This window comes from Onychomys torridus, chromosome 3, assembly GCF_903995425.1.
Source record: "Onychomys torridus chromosome 3, mOncTor1.1, whole genome shotgun sequence".
In the NCBI taxonomy this organism is placed as follows: domain Eukaryota; kingdom Metazoa; phylum Chordata; class Mammalia; order Rodentia; family Cricetidae; genus Onychomys; species Onychomys torridus.
The window spans coordinates 107,315,517-107,326,373 of record NC_050445.1 but is presented as its reverse complement, the minus strand read 5'-3'; the positions used below and the strand labels follow the sequence as shown (position 1 = coordinate 107,326,373).

General features: G+C 51.5%; 1 protein-coding gene across 1 annotated transcript in view; it reads left to right on the top strand.

Annotated features, from left to right (window-relative positions):
- The first annotated feature begins 1,288 nt into the window (after positions 1–1,288).
- The window catches only part of Slc6a6 (solute carrier family 6 member 6), a 72,105-nt gene continuing 62,536 nt past the window's right edge, over positions 1,289–10,857 (top strand). The window contains exon 1 of the mRNA XM_036180535.1: positions 1,289–1,517. The gene's annotated coding sequence lies outside the window, so the exon portion shown is untranslated. The remainder of the gene's footprint in view (positions 1,518–10,857) is intronic.

The following is a 10,857-nucleotide window of genomic DNA, read 5'->3' as shown; positions in this document are numbered from 1 at the left end:
TTTTCTCTCCTGTACAGGGGTGTGTTCATACAAGCAGCAGCAGAAGCTACCTGGGTCTTTGGGTGTACTCCGGGACTACAGACTGGAGGGACCACTGTGTAGATTGGCTGGAGGCGGTCTTGGGGGCACCTCCCAGGAGGACAAGCTGGAGCCCAGTGGCAGGGGGGCTGGATGAGGCCTGGTAGAGGGGAAGTGCCCCTCTGTTATTTTGCTTCTTGATGTCTTGTGCCAGCCTAGGACAATGGGCTCAGGCTGGCCAGGTCGGGGCCTTTATTCTCAGTTTAAGAGACAAAAGGCAAGGTGTGCTCCCTAACAGCCGCTTGTGTGCAGACAGAGTGGAGAGGAAAGAAAAGGAAGTGGGCACTCAGAGAGGGGAAAGCCTTAATGAAGGTCACACAGCGCCACCTCAGGCTCAGCCAGGTTGTGGGTGTGTACCGTCGGAAAGAGGACCGGCTCATTCAAATAAGGGCAAGAAGAATGGCACACTCCCCATCTCCATTTAAAAATAGTCACATTTGCTGACACTTGTTTGGCACTTCCTAGGTGCCTGGTGCCCTCCCTGTTCAAGCCATTTACACTGTTAACCTTGGGTCCTCCCAGCAGCCCAAAGTGATGAGTTCCACTATTTTTATTTCCGTTTTACAGATGAGGAAACCAAGACCCAGGAAGGTCTGAGGAACTTGCCTGAGGTCACACAGCCAGGATGAAGCCCAGAGCGCTACAAAAGCACAGCTTCATGTGGGCTGGGGGACTTGGCTCTGGTGATCCTTTCCACAGCAGCTCAGCCAGGCTCGCAGAGCTGCACACTGGCCAGGAGGTTGTAGGGGAGGAGGAAGAGATTCTGGCACAGACCTAGCAGCTGCAGCAGCCCCAGGCCTCATCTCCAGAGCTAGGTGGATAAGCTAGAGGACGTTGTGATGTGGTAGTGGCTATCAGGACAGGAGATGAGCCAGGGGTCTGGGTCTCTAGCTCCTCATCACCAGCAAGAGGGGCCTGAACAGTGAGTGCCATTTGCCACCAGCGTTTCGTTAAAGCATGAGGATGGGTGCGCGCGCTCGACCAGGCGAGCTCGGGCTCTTTGTGTGTCCGAGCTCGTGCGCGCGTGCGTGCATGCGTGCATGTGTGTGTGTGCGTGTGTGTGCGTGTGTGTGCGTGTGTGTGTGTGTGTGTGTGTGTGTGTGTGTGCGCGCGAGCGCGCGCGCTTGCTTGTGTGTCCCGCGTGTGGGCGTGACCAAGAGTCCAGGCCCCGCCCCAGGCCCCGCCCCAGCCCCGGCCAAGCTGGTATTTTTCCACCCAGCAGGATGGGTGATGCGGAGAGCTGCTTGTTCAGACAACAGACACGCGAGGTCAGGGAGAAGCCGCTTATAAATTACCGCTTCCTCCGCGCCGCCGCCAGCGTCGTGCTCCGGGACCTGCTTGCAGTCGAGCTCCAGTGCCCAGGCGCCAACGCTGCGATCGCCACCAGCCCCGCCAGTCCCGCCAGTCCTGGGCCATCCGCCGTGGGCTTAGCCACCCAGGTACCCAGGGTGCGCGGGCCGCGACTGCAGCCCCCTCCCCGGCCGCGCTCCGCCACCTCCCCAGTCCCTGCACGTCTGGCCTCCCCGCGCTCTGCCATCCCTTTCACCACCGAGGGGTGGGGGGGCACCGAGGGTCTTCTGCTTAGCCCCGCTGACGAGGGGAGTTATTGTTTCCTTGGCGAAGGGGCTGAGGCTGCTGGTGCGGCGGCGGCAGGTGTGTGTGTGTGTGTGTGTGTGTGTGTGTGTGTGTGTGTCCCACGGGGTGTCTCCTTGTCCCTGAATGTCTCTGTTTCTGAGGGTGACTGTTTCTCCACCCCAGGCAGCCGTGCACATGTGCGCCTCAGGGTGTGTGATGCTCCTTGTCCTGGGTTGTTATACCTGCGGGTAGTGTGGCCGTGTGGCTCTATCTCCTGATGTGCACTCTTGTGTGTCCCTATATATGTCTTGTCTGTGTGAACCTACGTGTGTGGTTGTGTCTCCTGTCTCCGGAACCCGAGCCGTAGGCACGTGTGTGTCCCTGAATGTAGCTATATCTCTGGGTCCCTGGTTGTGGACAAGTCTGGTGTCTTTCAGCTGTGCCTGAGAGGGCATCCCTTGTGCCCAGTGGACCCAGTGGTCATCTTTAGCTCTCCGTGGTATTTAGGAGAGGTGAGAGGGAGGTATGGCTCCAGGTGCTGCCTGGGTGTGGCATGTAGATAGCAGTGACAGCCGCCCCCAGGCTTGAGTAGCAGGACTGAGGCCAGGAGGGACTGCCAGGGGCAATGGCCAGTGGATCAGCTGGACACATCTTCCTCTAGACTTCACCCCTTCCCTTTGTAGGTTCCTCTTTTGGGTGGGAGGTTCTAGTCTGTTCCCACTGGGTAAGCCACACAAGGAGTCAGTCTCAAGAACAAGTCCTACAGCCCCAAAGCCTCAGCCTATACTAGCCTGGCCGCAAAGGAGGCGTGTGCTCGGCAGGGCCACGGACCTGGCTATTTTGGTCACTGCCTGGCCTCTGCCAGAGCCCTGCCTCCCCCAGGACCAGCCCCAAAGGCTTGGGAGACAGCCTGGGCCCCCCGTTTCCTGCCTGGGGAAATAAATCATCTCAAAGACTGGCCAGGCTCTTGACCTAGAGGGTCTTTGGACTGCGGTTTGGTAGCACGTGGCTCCATTTGGATGTCAGTAAATTGGCCTCTGATTTGGCACAGCTGGATTTCAAATAAATGTCATGGAGATCTTTTTTAAATTAAAAAAAAAAATTTTTTTTTTTTTGGCTGGAAGGGAGGGGATCTCACCCAGAGTCTCTAAGCCAGAAGGAGTTTATTTTTATGAGAGAGCGGGTGAGCGCTTAGCAACCGCCTGCCTGCCTCCCTCTCTACCAGGGAGTCATCGGGGAATGGGGGGTGAAGGGGAGGTGTTTTAGCATGATGATGGTGGGTGGCTGGAGGGGGACCTAAGGCATCAGCCGAGAACCCACAATAGGATGGTATTGGCAGATTCTTGGAGACTGTCTTAGACTTTGGCTCAGCCATCCAGTTAACCTTGGGCAATGTTTCTTGTCCTCAGTTTCTTCACCTGTAAAATGGGTGGGGCATACTACCCATTGGGTATGTCAACCAGGGATCCAAGAGCCAGCACTTGTCCCCAGAGTGTGTACCTCTTAATGATGACCTTGGGTAGTTCTCTTAGCTTACTCTTGGCTGTCGAGGTGACAAGGACGCTAAGGCCAGCCTCGCCTTGTCCTTGAGGGGATTGAGGGAGATGAGGCTGAATAAGCTTGCGGTAAGCTGTAAAGCCGTGCTCTCGGCTCTAGTACTCCTGATTAGACAGTGTCACGAGGTCTTGGGTCACAGTGGTATGTGGCAAGGGCCCTAGTGCCGTCCAGAGCAAGCTTTTGTCCCTTGGGAGATACCCTGGTACTGCCTGTAGCTAGCTCTGTTGTGATCAGCCTCCCTGACTTTCTCACCTCCTCTGTACCCTGCCGAGGGCCACATCTGCTTGGTAGAATCTGGAGGCTCAGGCTGTGGGGAAGAGCCCGTTCCATAGATGGGCCAGCCGAGAGCTGCCTAGAAGACTGCCTTGCTTGGACTGTACAGAAATGGACTTCCAAAAGGCTTGTCATGGCCAGCTGTGCATTTTGGCTTCACAGAGCTTGGGCCACCGATTTGTTGGGGACATGAAGGTGGAGTTGGGTCTGGAGAAAATGGGAGACAAAGGTATTCTGCTAAAGGGTGTTGAAGGGGGGTCCTTAGTACCTCATATTCCTTCTTGCTTCTCTATACCTTCGTGTGGGGCTCTGCGACCATTTCTGCAGCAAGTGTTGCCCCCACCGCCGCAGCCCACCCAGAGGCAGCCTGGGCTCCGGGGACCCTGTTTCTAACCTCGACTTGTCAAAGGTTTAGTTCTCCGAAAGTTTCCAAAGGTCTCGGTGATAAGGTGCCATGAGTCACTGAGCGCATTCCTGGACACAGGAAAGAGCTGTCAATCATAAGGACTCCCTGGAATCCTGCCCAGCCACTGCCATTGAGGGATCTGGGTGGGGATAGAGGGCTGTCCTGGAACCCCAGGCCGAGCTGACTGATCTCTGCTTCAGCAGCAGTCATGGGCCAGAGTCAGGCTTCCTGGTGTTTGCCAATTTACCCCAGATAAAGAAAGTGAATCTATTGTTGTGGGGAGCACCTCTGGTCCTGGAACTTCCAAGCCCTGAGTGAGAACTAGAGCTCATTTTTTTTTTTTTTAATTTATTTTTATTTTATGTTCATTAGTGTTTTGCCTGCATGTGTGTCTGTGTGAGAGTGTCAGAGCTCCTGGAACTGGCATTACAGACAGGTGTGAGCTGCCATGTTTGGTGCTGGGAATTGAACCTGGATCCTCTGGAACTTTAACCAGTGCTTTTAACCTCTGAGCCATCTCTCCAGCCCCTAGAGCACATTTGTAACGTGTCTCCTTTAGTTGGTTAAGAAACCTGGGCTTTGAGGTAGAATGTTGGCACTGAGGAGCTAGAAACCTGGAGTGGCTGCTGCGGTGACCGCTGTCATCCACAGGCTTCCTTGAGGGAGACTTTGAGTGTGTGACCCAGTGTCTGCTTGGTGAGGTAGAGTTGGAGATGATGTCAGAGTCGATGCTTCCTATGGACAGAGAAGCAGGGTGAGCTGGTCTGGTAGGCAGGAACACAGAGAGCTTAAAGGTACCATGACATAAAATAGCCAGGCATGTTAGAGAGAGGCCCAGAGGTCCCAGTTAGAGAGAGGCCCAGAGGCCATGAACAGATGTGGCCAAAGCCAGGTGGATATGATTTCCAGGCATATTGTTATGGGGCTTTATCAGGAACTAGAGGGAGAGAAATAGGTTTGAACAGGGTCTGGGGACACTAGCAGGAGTCAATCAAACCTGGAGCCTGGGAGAGAACCCTAATGGTGATCAAGGAGCTGGGCTGAGCTCCAGAGATCAAGAGTGGCTGCTGGCTGGCCTACCATTGGGTAGGGTAAAAGACATTTTCTGTACCAATGAATCAGTACCAACCTCAAGCTCTTTCTGTAAACTCCAGGTGAAGTCTGGACACTCTTTTTAATAGGTACCAGGCCATTACCTTGCTGGTTCCCACCTCCCTGGAGCATGCAGATCTGCCATCTTAGGGAAAGTTATAGTCAGAGCTGGTGGTGGGGGGTGGGGAGTTCCCTTCCCACCACTTTGGGTTAGAAGTTTCTTTTGGAAACCTGAGCTGAGGCTGGGCTTAGGGGGATGGGGTCAGAGAGGCAGGATTTTGTGTGTGTGTGTGTGTGTGTGTGTGTGTGTGTGTGTGTGTGTTGTGTTTGACCTGGAATTTACTGTGTAGCCCAGGCTGGCCAGGAATTTGCAACAATCCTCCTTCCTTAGGCTTCTGAGTACTGGGATTACAGGTGTGAGCTACTGTGCCTAACTCTTCCCCGTGATTTTTTAAAACAGCATTTGGATTGGGCAGTGGTGGTGCACACCTTTGATCCCAGCACTCAGAGGCAGAGGCAGGTGAATCTTTGAGTTCGAGGTCAGCCTGGTCTACAGAGCAAAAGACAGCCAAGACTATACAAAAAAACCCTGTCTTAAACACCCCTCTCCCCCCAACAACAACCAAAGCATCTGGGGCCTGAGATAAGGCTCAGCAGGTAAACCTGGAAACCCGTTAAATCACCAGGTCCTATAATGGAAGGAAAGAACTCCAAGATGTTCTTTAACCTCCACCAAGATGAAGATAAATATCCCTTATGTTTGCACACGTGTTTGTGAATGAACTTATGTGTGTTGATGCATGTGGGGTGTGTGAGTGCAAATGTGTATGTGTGTTTGTGGAGGCTAGAGGTCAACATTACATGTCTTCTCAGTCTTTCTTTCTCTACGTGTGTGTGTGTGTGTGTGTGTGTGTGTGTGTGTGTGTGTGTATGTGTGTTTGTGTGTTCATGTATGCGCGTGTGTGTGGAGGCCAGAGGTCAGTATCAGGTCCCTTCCCCCATCACTCTCCATGTCACTTTTTGACAGGTTCTCTTACTGAACTTGGAGCTAGGATGGCCGCGATCGAAACACTCCCCGCTCCTTCCAAGGCACCATACGCAGAGGAATCTCTTGTCGCCCCTCCCTCAACAGACTCGTGGCTTCATACTTAGCCTTACTGTGAGATGCGGACACACTTCGGAGTGCTAGCAGGTATCCTACACTCTCCTCTCATAGTGTGAGGCGGAGCTGCAACAGGTCAGGACCCATAGAACTTCCAGATAAGCTATCATCTCGCTATCGGTTTGATATCGCCAGGCACTAGGTATGAAAGATCACAGCAGGGCCCAAGCTGAGGTCCTCGCCCTACTGTTTCATAATGACGCTAGCTAACCAGAATGGCTTCAGGAATCTCTTGATGCTACTGCGTAGGATCCCCACTTTCCCTGAGCAATGGTTTGGTTTGTGTGGCGTTGTAGGTATGGAAGCGAGGACTGTCCACATTTGCGGAGGGCGAGGCGCGGGGCGGCCCTGCTTTCCACTCCTGGACTGGCCTACGACGTCCAGCCCATTCACAGCAAGCATGCGTCTTGTTGCGCCCGTTAAGACAGATTGCTTCGCTACTATATGTCTGTCTCCTGCAATGACGTTTGGTCTGTGCCAAGGTGCCCACACTCCGGTAATCAGTTGGATTATGTGCCGGCATGATGAATCACCCATAGTGGATCCATGATTCCCCAGCATCTGATGCCTCTTGGTCATTGGTTTGACCAAAGGGATAGATTAATAGATTGCGTTAATGAGAGTGGTTAAGCGGTGTAGCTACGTCATGCACAACTTATTTAATAAGATATAAAGATTCTATGCATACAAATCTATGTTGATGGTCGAGTCTCCAGAGAGAAGATCGCTTCGAAAACACATGTGTTGATGAACTGAGTCACTGTTGTCTTGAGTGAGGGATTCCTTGACCGATATAGAGTGAAGGAGTTGCCCATGATCTCATATATCGCACTCAGACAGCTAAGAGTAGCTTTCTGTGTCAGTGGTCTATCTAGCTTGCTAGCACCCACACCCACCAGGGAACAGCTGAACTGATTTTGAAGTTATTGCTCTGCCTAAGAGAGTGCTGACAACTGATATTTATTTAAAGATTCTTACACTTTTTATCTCTTTACGCTTAAAATGTGTAAGGGGAAAAGCTATATTGAAACTGCGTATCGAGGACAACTGATTGCCTCTACCTCCTTACTTACTCCCGTGTGAAGATGGTTGACCCATATGAGTGGGGCCCCTTGGTGGGCGCGCAAGATACGGAGGCATGATAACCAGACTACAGCCTCGTCTGTCCTAAACAGTTGTTTGTGGCTTGTTTACGAGTTCGAGTGTGGTATGTGAGGACAGTCACTTCCTCCTGTGTGAGGCGAACTTTTGGTGCTTTGTGCAACTGGATCAATTTTATATGGATACGAGTACCAAGGGTATAATATATATATATAAGATATAACCCTTTATAAAAACTAACTAGGATAGTATATATATGAGCTAGGAGAACTGCCAAAATGATTCACTTTTAAGTTATAAAATCGCACTATGCCTCAAGCGAAGCGAACTCGACATGCCATATATGAATTAAGCGCCATTATCAATTGCTAGGTATAGATATGCTCCTTTTCAGATCATTACAAAATATATGAGGTTGGCTGACGGACGTATCAAGTCGTGTGAGATGCTCGCTCAGTTACTCTGCGTAGATACTGTGGTGAGCGGGCAGATGGAGTTCCATCACCGGAAACACTGGGCAGAAATGAATCGAACATACGCGGAACCTTAGAGCGGCTATCTATTGCCCTTTTCATTTGCACGTCTTCTTTGTGTGTCGCGTATACACCTAATTGAGGGTCGATTTGCACGCTCTAGAGATGAATCGTGCAGGCATGCTCTTTGACCCATTCTGGGATTCATTCTATTCAATTTCTTCCCTTGTACAGAGAATGCACACATACATGGAATACTCCACAGTAAATATTGTAACTCAGTGGTTGCCAGTACAGACCAGCCAGACCAGCCAGCTGTCTTGCGTTCTCTAGTGGTTTAATTGTGGTGTGTTTAAGCAGAAATACAGTCGCTCACATGACTGGCAGTGTCCCAGGCTTTAGGCGCTGCCCATGCTTCCATTGGGGTCTGGTGACAATAAAAGATAGCTACATGGACTGAGCGAACTCTCCGCGTGAGAACCTGCCCCCACTCCGGCAATAGAGATGGCTAGCGAGAACAACTAATTGTGAGCAGTAGAACACCACTCACAAGAGAGGCCCGACAGAGCCCTCACTCGTGTTCCACCTTGCGTCTGATGTGGACGCACTGTGACCTCTTACTGCTCCTACTACTGACCTCAACCGGAGACTGACTCTACTCAAGTTATGTGTGAGTGAACTTCGGTCGCCATACGTACCATAACCCACGATAGACTTACCAATCTCCTAGGGCCCTTTTCTGTGTAAGTTTGTTTTTATTTACAGCATTGTCCTTGTATGGCCTCAGTCCACTACAGAGAGGAGAACCACGATGTTCTTCCTTCTTGACCAGCGATGAGTTCAGCTCTATACTGCGCACTTCATACCTCTCCCTGCTTCAGCTGCTGTGTACATGCTCGGTGCGTCCCGAACTGTGGAGGGTGTGTAGACCAGGGTGTTAGCTACTGTGCTCACACTGCAGATATTCTTCAACTGAAGCGAACTCTACTGTACCTTGGCGAGGCCCTGATCTCTACTTGCCCAGTTCGGAAGGAGAGTGGCATATGAGCATAGAAGAACCTGAGCATTCTGAGTGCATGGCCACCATTTGGGCGCAGCTCTCAGTTCCCCTAGAGGGTGAGAGCCAGCATAGAGGGCGGCCGAGAGATAACGATATCTGGAGGTTAATGAAACAATCCTAGGGGCCTGTTTATGCTGAGGGCTAGGGCACTTCGGGAAACAGGCATCGCAGTGTTGCTGCGGAAGAGTGCGTCCAATGAGCTGTGAGTTCAGTGGTACTGTGGAACTACTATAATATTAGGATCATTCCCAAGCTGTAAACCTAGCTCCCACCGCACTTACCAGAGGACGCTAGGAGCTCGATGGACCTGGTAAACGGTTGCCGCAGTGAAGTCGGTCTATAGAGGAAGGTAAGAAGAAATAACGATACACTTCACGACACCACCATAATTGCCGTGGCTTGTTATAACGACATGGCTGCTGTGCTCCAGGCCCACCACTCGTAGAATAGTATAGAAACTTCCCTCTTCAGGGCTGTATGGTGAAGGAGGAACTTCAGAAAGGGTTCTACCTCATTTGGGCAACGATCTTGACTACAAACCCACCCGACTCATATTTCTGGGGAGGGAGTGCTTTTGAACCCAGGTGATAAGGGTTTCACACACTGGACATCTCCTACACAGAGGATGGCTTTGTACAGGCCCATTGGAGCCGGAACAACCCCCATAGCCCCTAAACGCCTCCCTCTTCTCGGCCTCAGATTTGCCATGGTGGATGTTATACCACTGGTCTCAGTTAGAGCAGGGAACAGGAGATGAACGACGAACTAAGCAATCATCCAACAAAGGGCAGAACTGCAATCTATAAAAAGTTAACCCTAGTCAACTATTCACAGGAACCACAAGCATTCTTGCCTAGGAAGTAGCTGAGGAACGATGGCCTGAGCTCCACACTGATTAACAGTGCTCGTGCGCTCCAAGCTGGAGTCCACTTCCAGCAGTGGAACTGTAAGATTGCAATGGGGAGTAAGGGTGGCAGGTAAGGACATTACTATGGCTCAATACATTGATTAAGGGCGATCTCAGTGGGATCGCTGGATCGATGCATTCCTGTGGTTTCGTGTCTGAAGGCTAGTTATCTATTTCACCTTGTCGTCCCTGTCCCCAACCCCCAACCCCCAGGCCTCAGTATCGTCCCTTAAGTACAGGAGCCTTTAGGCTTGAGTTCTCCTAGCCGGGGACCCAGTCTCCTAGCTGTCCTGTTTCCATCGCGTGTTGTAGTCCAGGCGTAGACTGCAATCTGAACTGGTTGCCATGTAATATCACCGCCTCTCTCCTGCGCGAAAGTGACCTCGTTCCAGAAACTGGGTGCGAAATGCTTGGCAGGGGGAGAGAGGTGGGAAGGTGAAAGTGTGGCCTTCAGGCCTGTGGATCTGTGTTAGTGCCATGGCAACTTGACATCTGAGGTTCCCTCACCGTGAGTGACGCGGACAGGCTCTTGGATCATTGTGTTAATCAACTAGGTTGTTCGTTTATGTGTATTAAGAAACTCTGCACGGCCTTTTTAGGGCCTCGGGATCCCCTCCACGGCCCGTTCATCCTCAGCTCACACTTCACCCTTTCAAGCGCTTCACAACTGGAAAAGGAAGACTAAGTTTTTAGAGAATTGCATCCATTCCACATGGGATTCATAGGGACCTTAGGCCCATTGTCCTATGCAACCAGAAACTGGCATTCCTGCGATATACTCACTCTGACGCACCCCCCATGACCAAGCACCAGCCAGCACAAGTCTTTTCTTGGCTTACATAACCCTGTCACCAACCTCCTCTCCCGGCTCTAAATGCTCGTAACCAATCTAGTGGTTTGGATGGATACACCTAAGGTGTCGTCTCCTAGCAGTATTCCCATTTTTGTCTACCTGTTGCCCAAGACTGCTGATTCCTTCCAGAGGTGGCCTTATACTCGCACTCTATGATGTCTAAGAAAAACTAAACTCAATCTGGTTGCCTCCTCCAGTGCTTAATACCAGATTAGTAAACGCCACACGATAAATACTCATAACACTGTCTCCCGCAGTGCAATGATATATGCCAGACCACGCATGGCTCAACCCTCGCCTATTGTCACGCTCATGCGCAG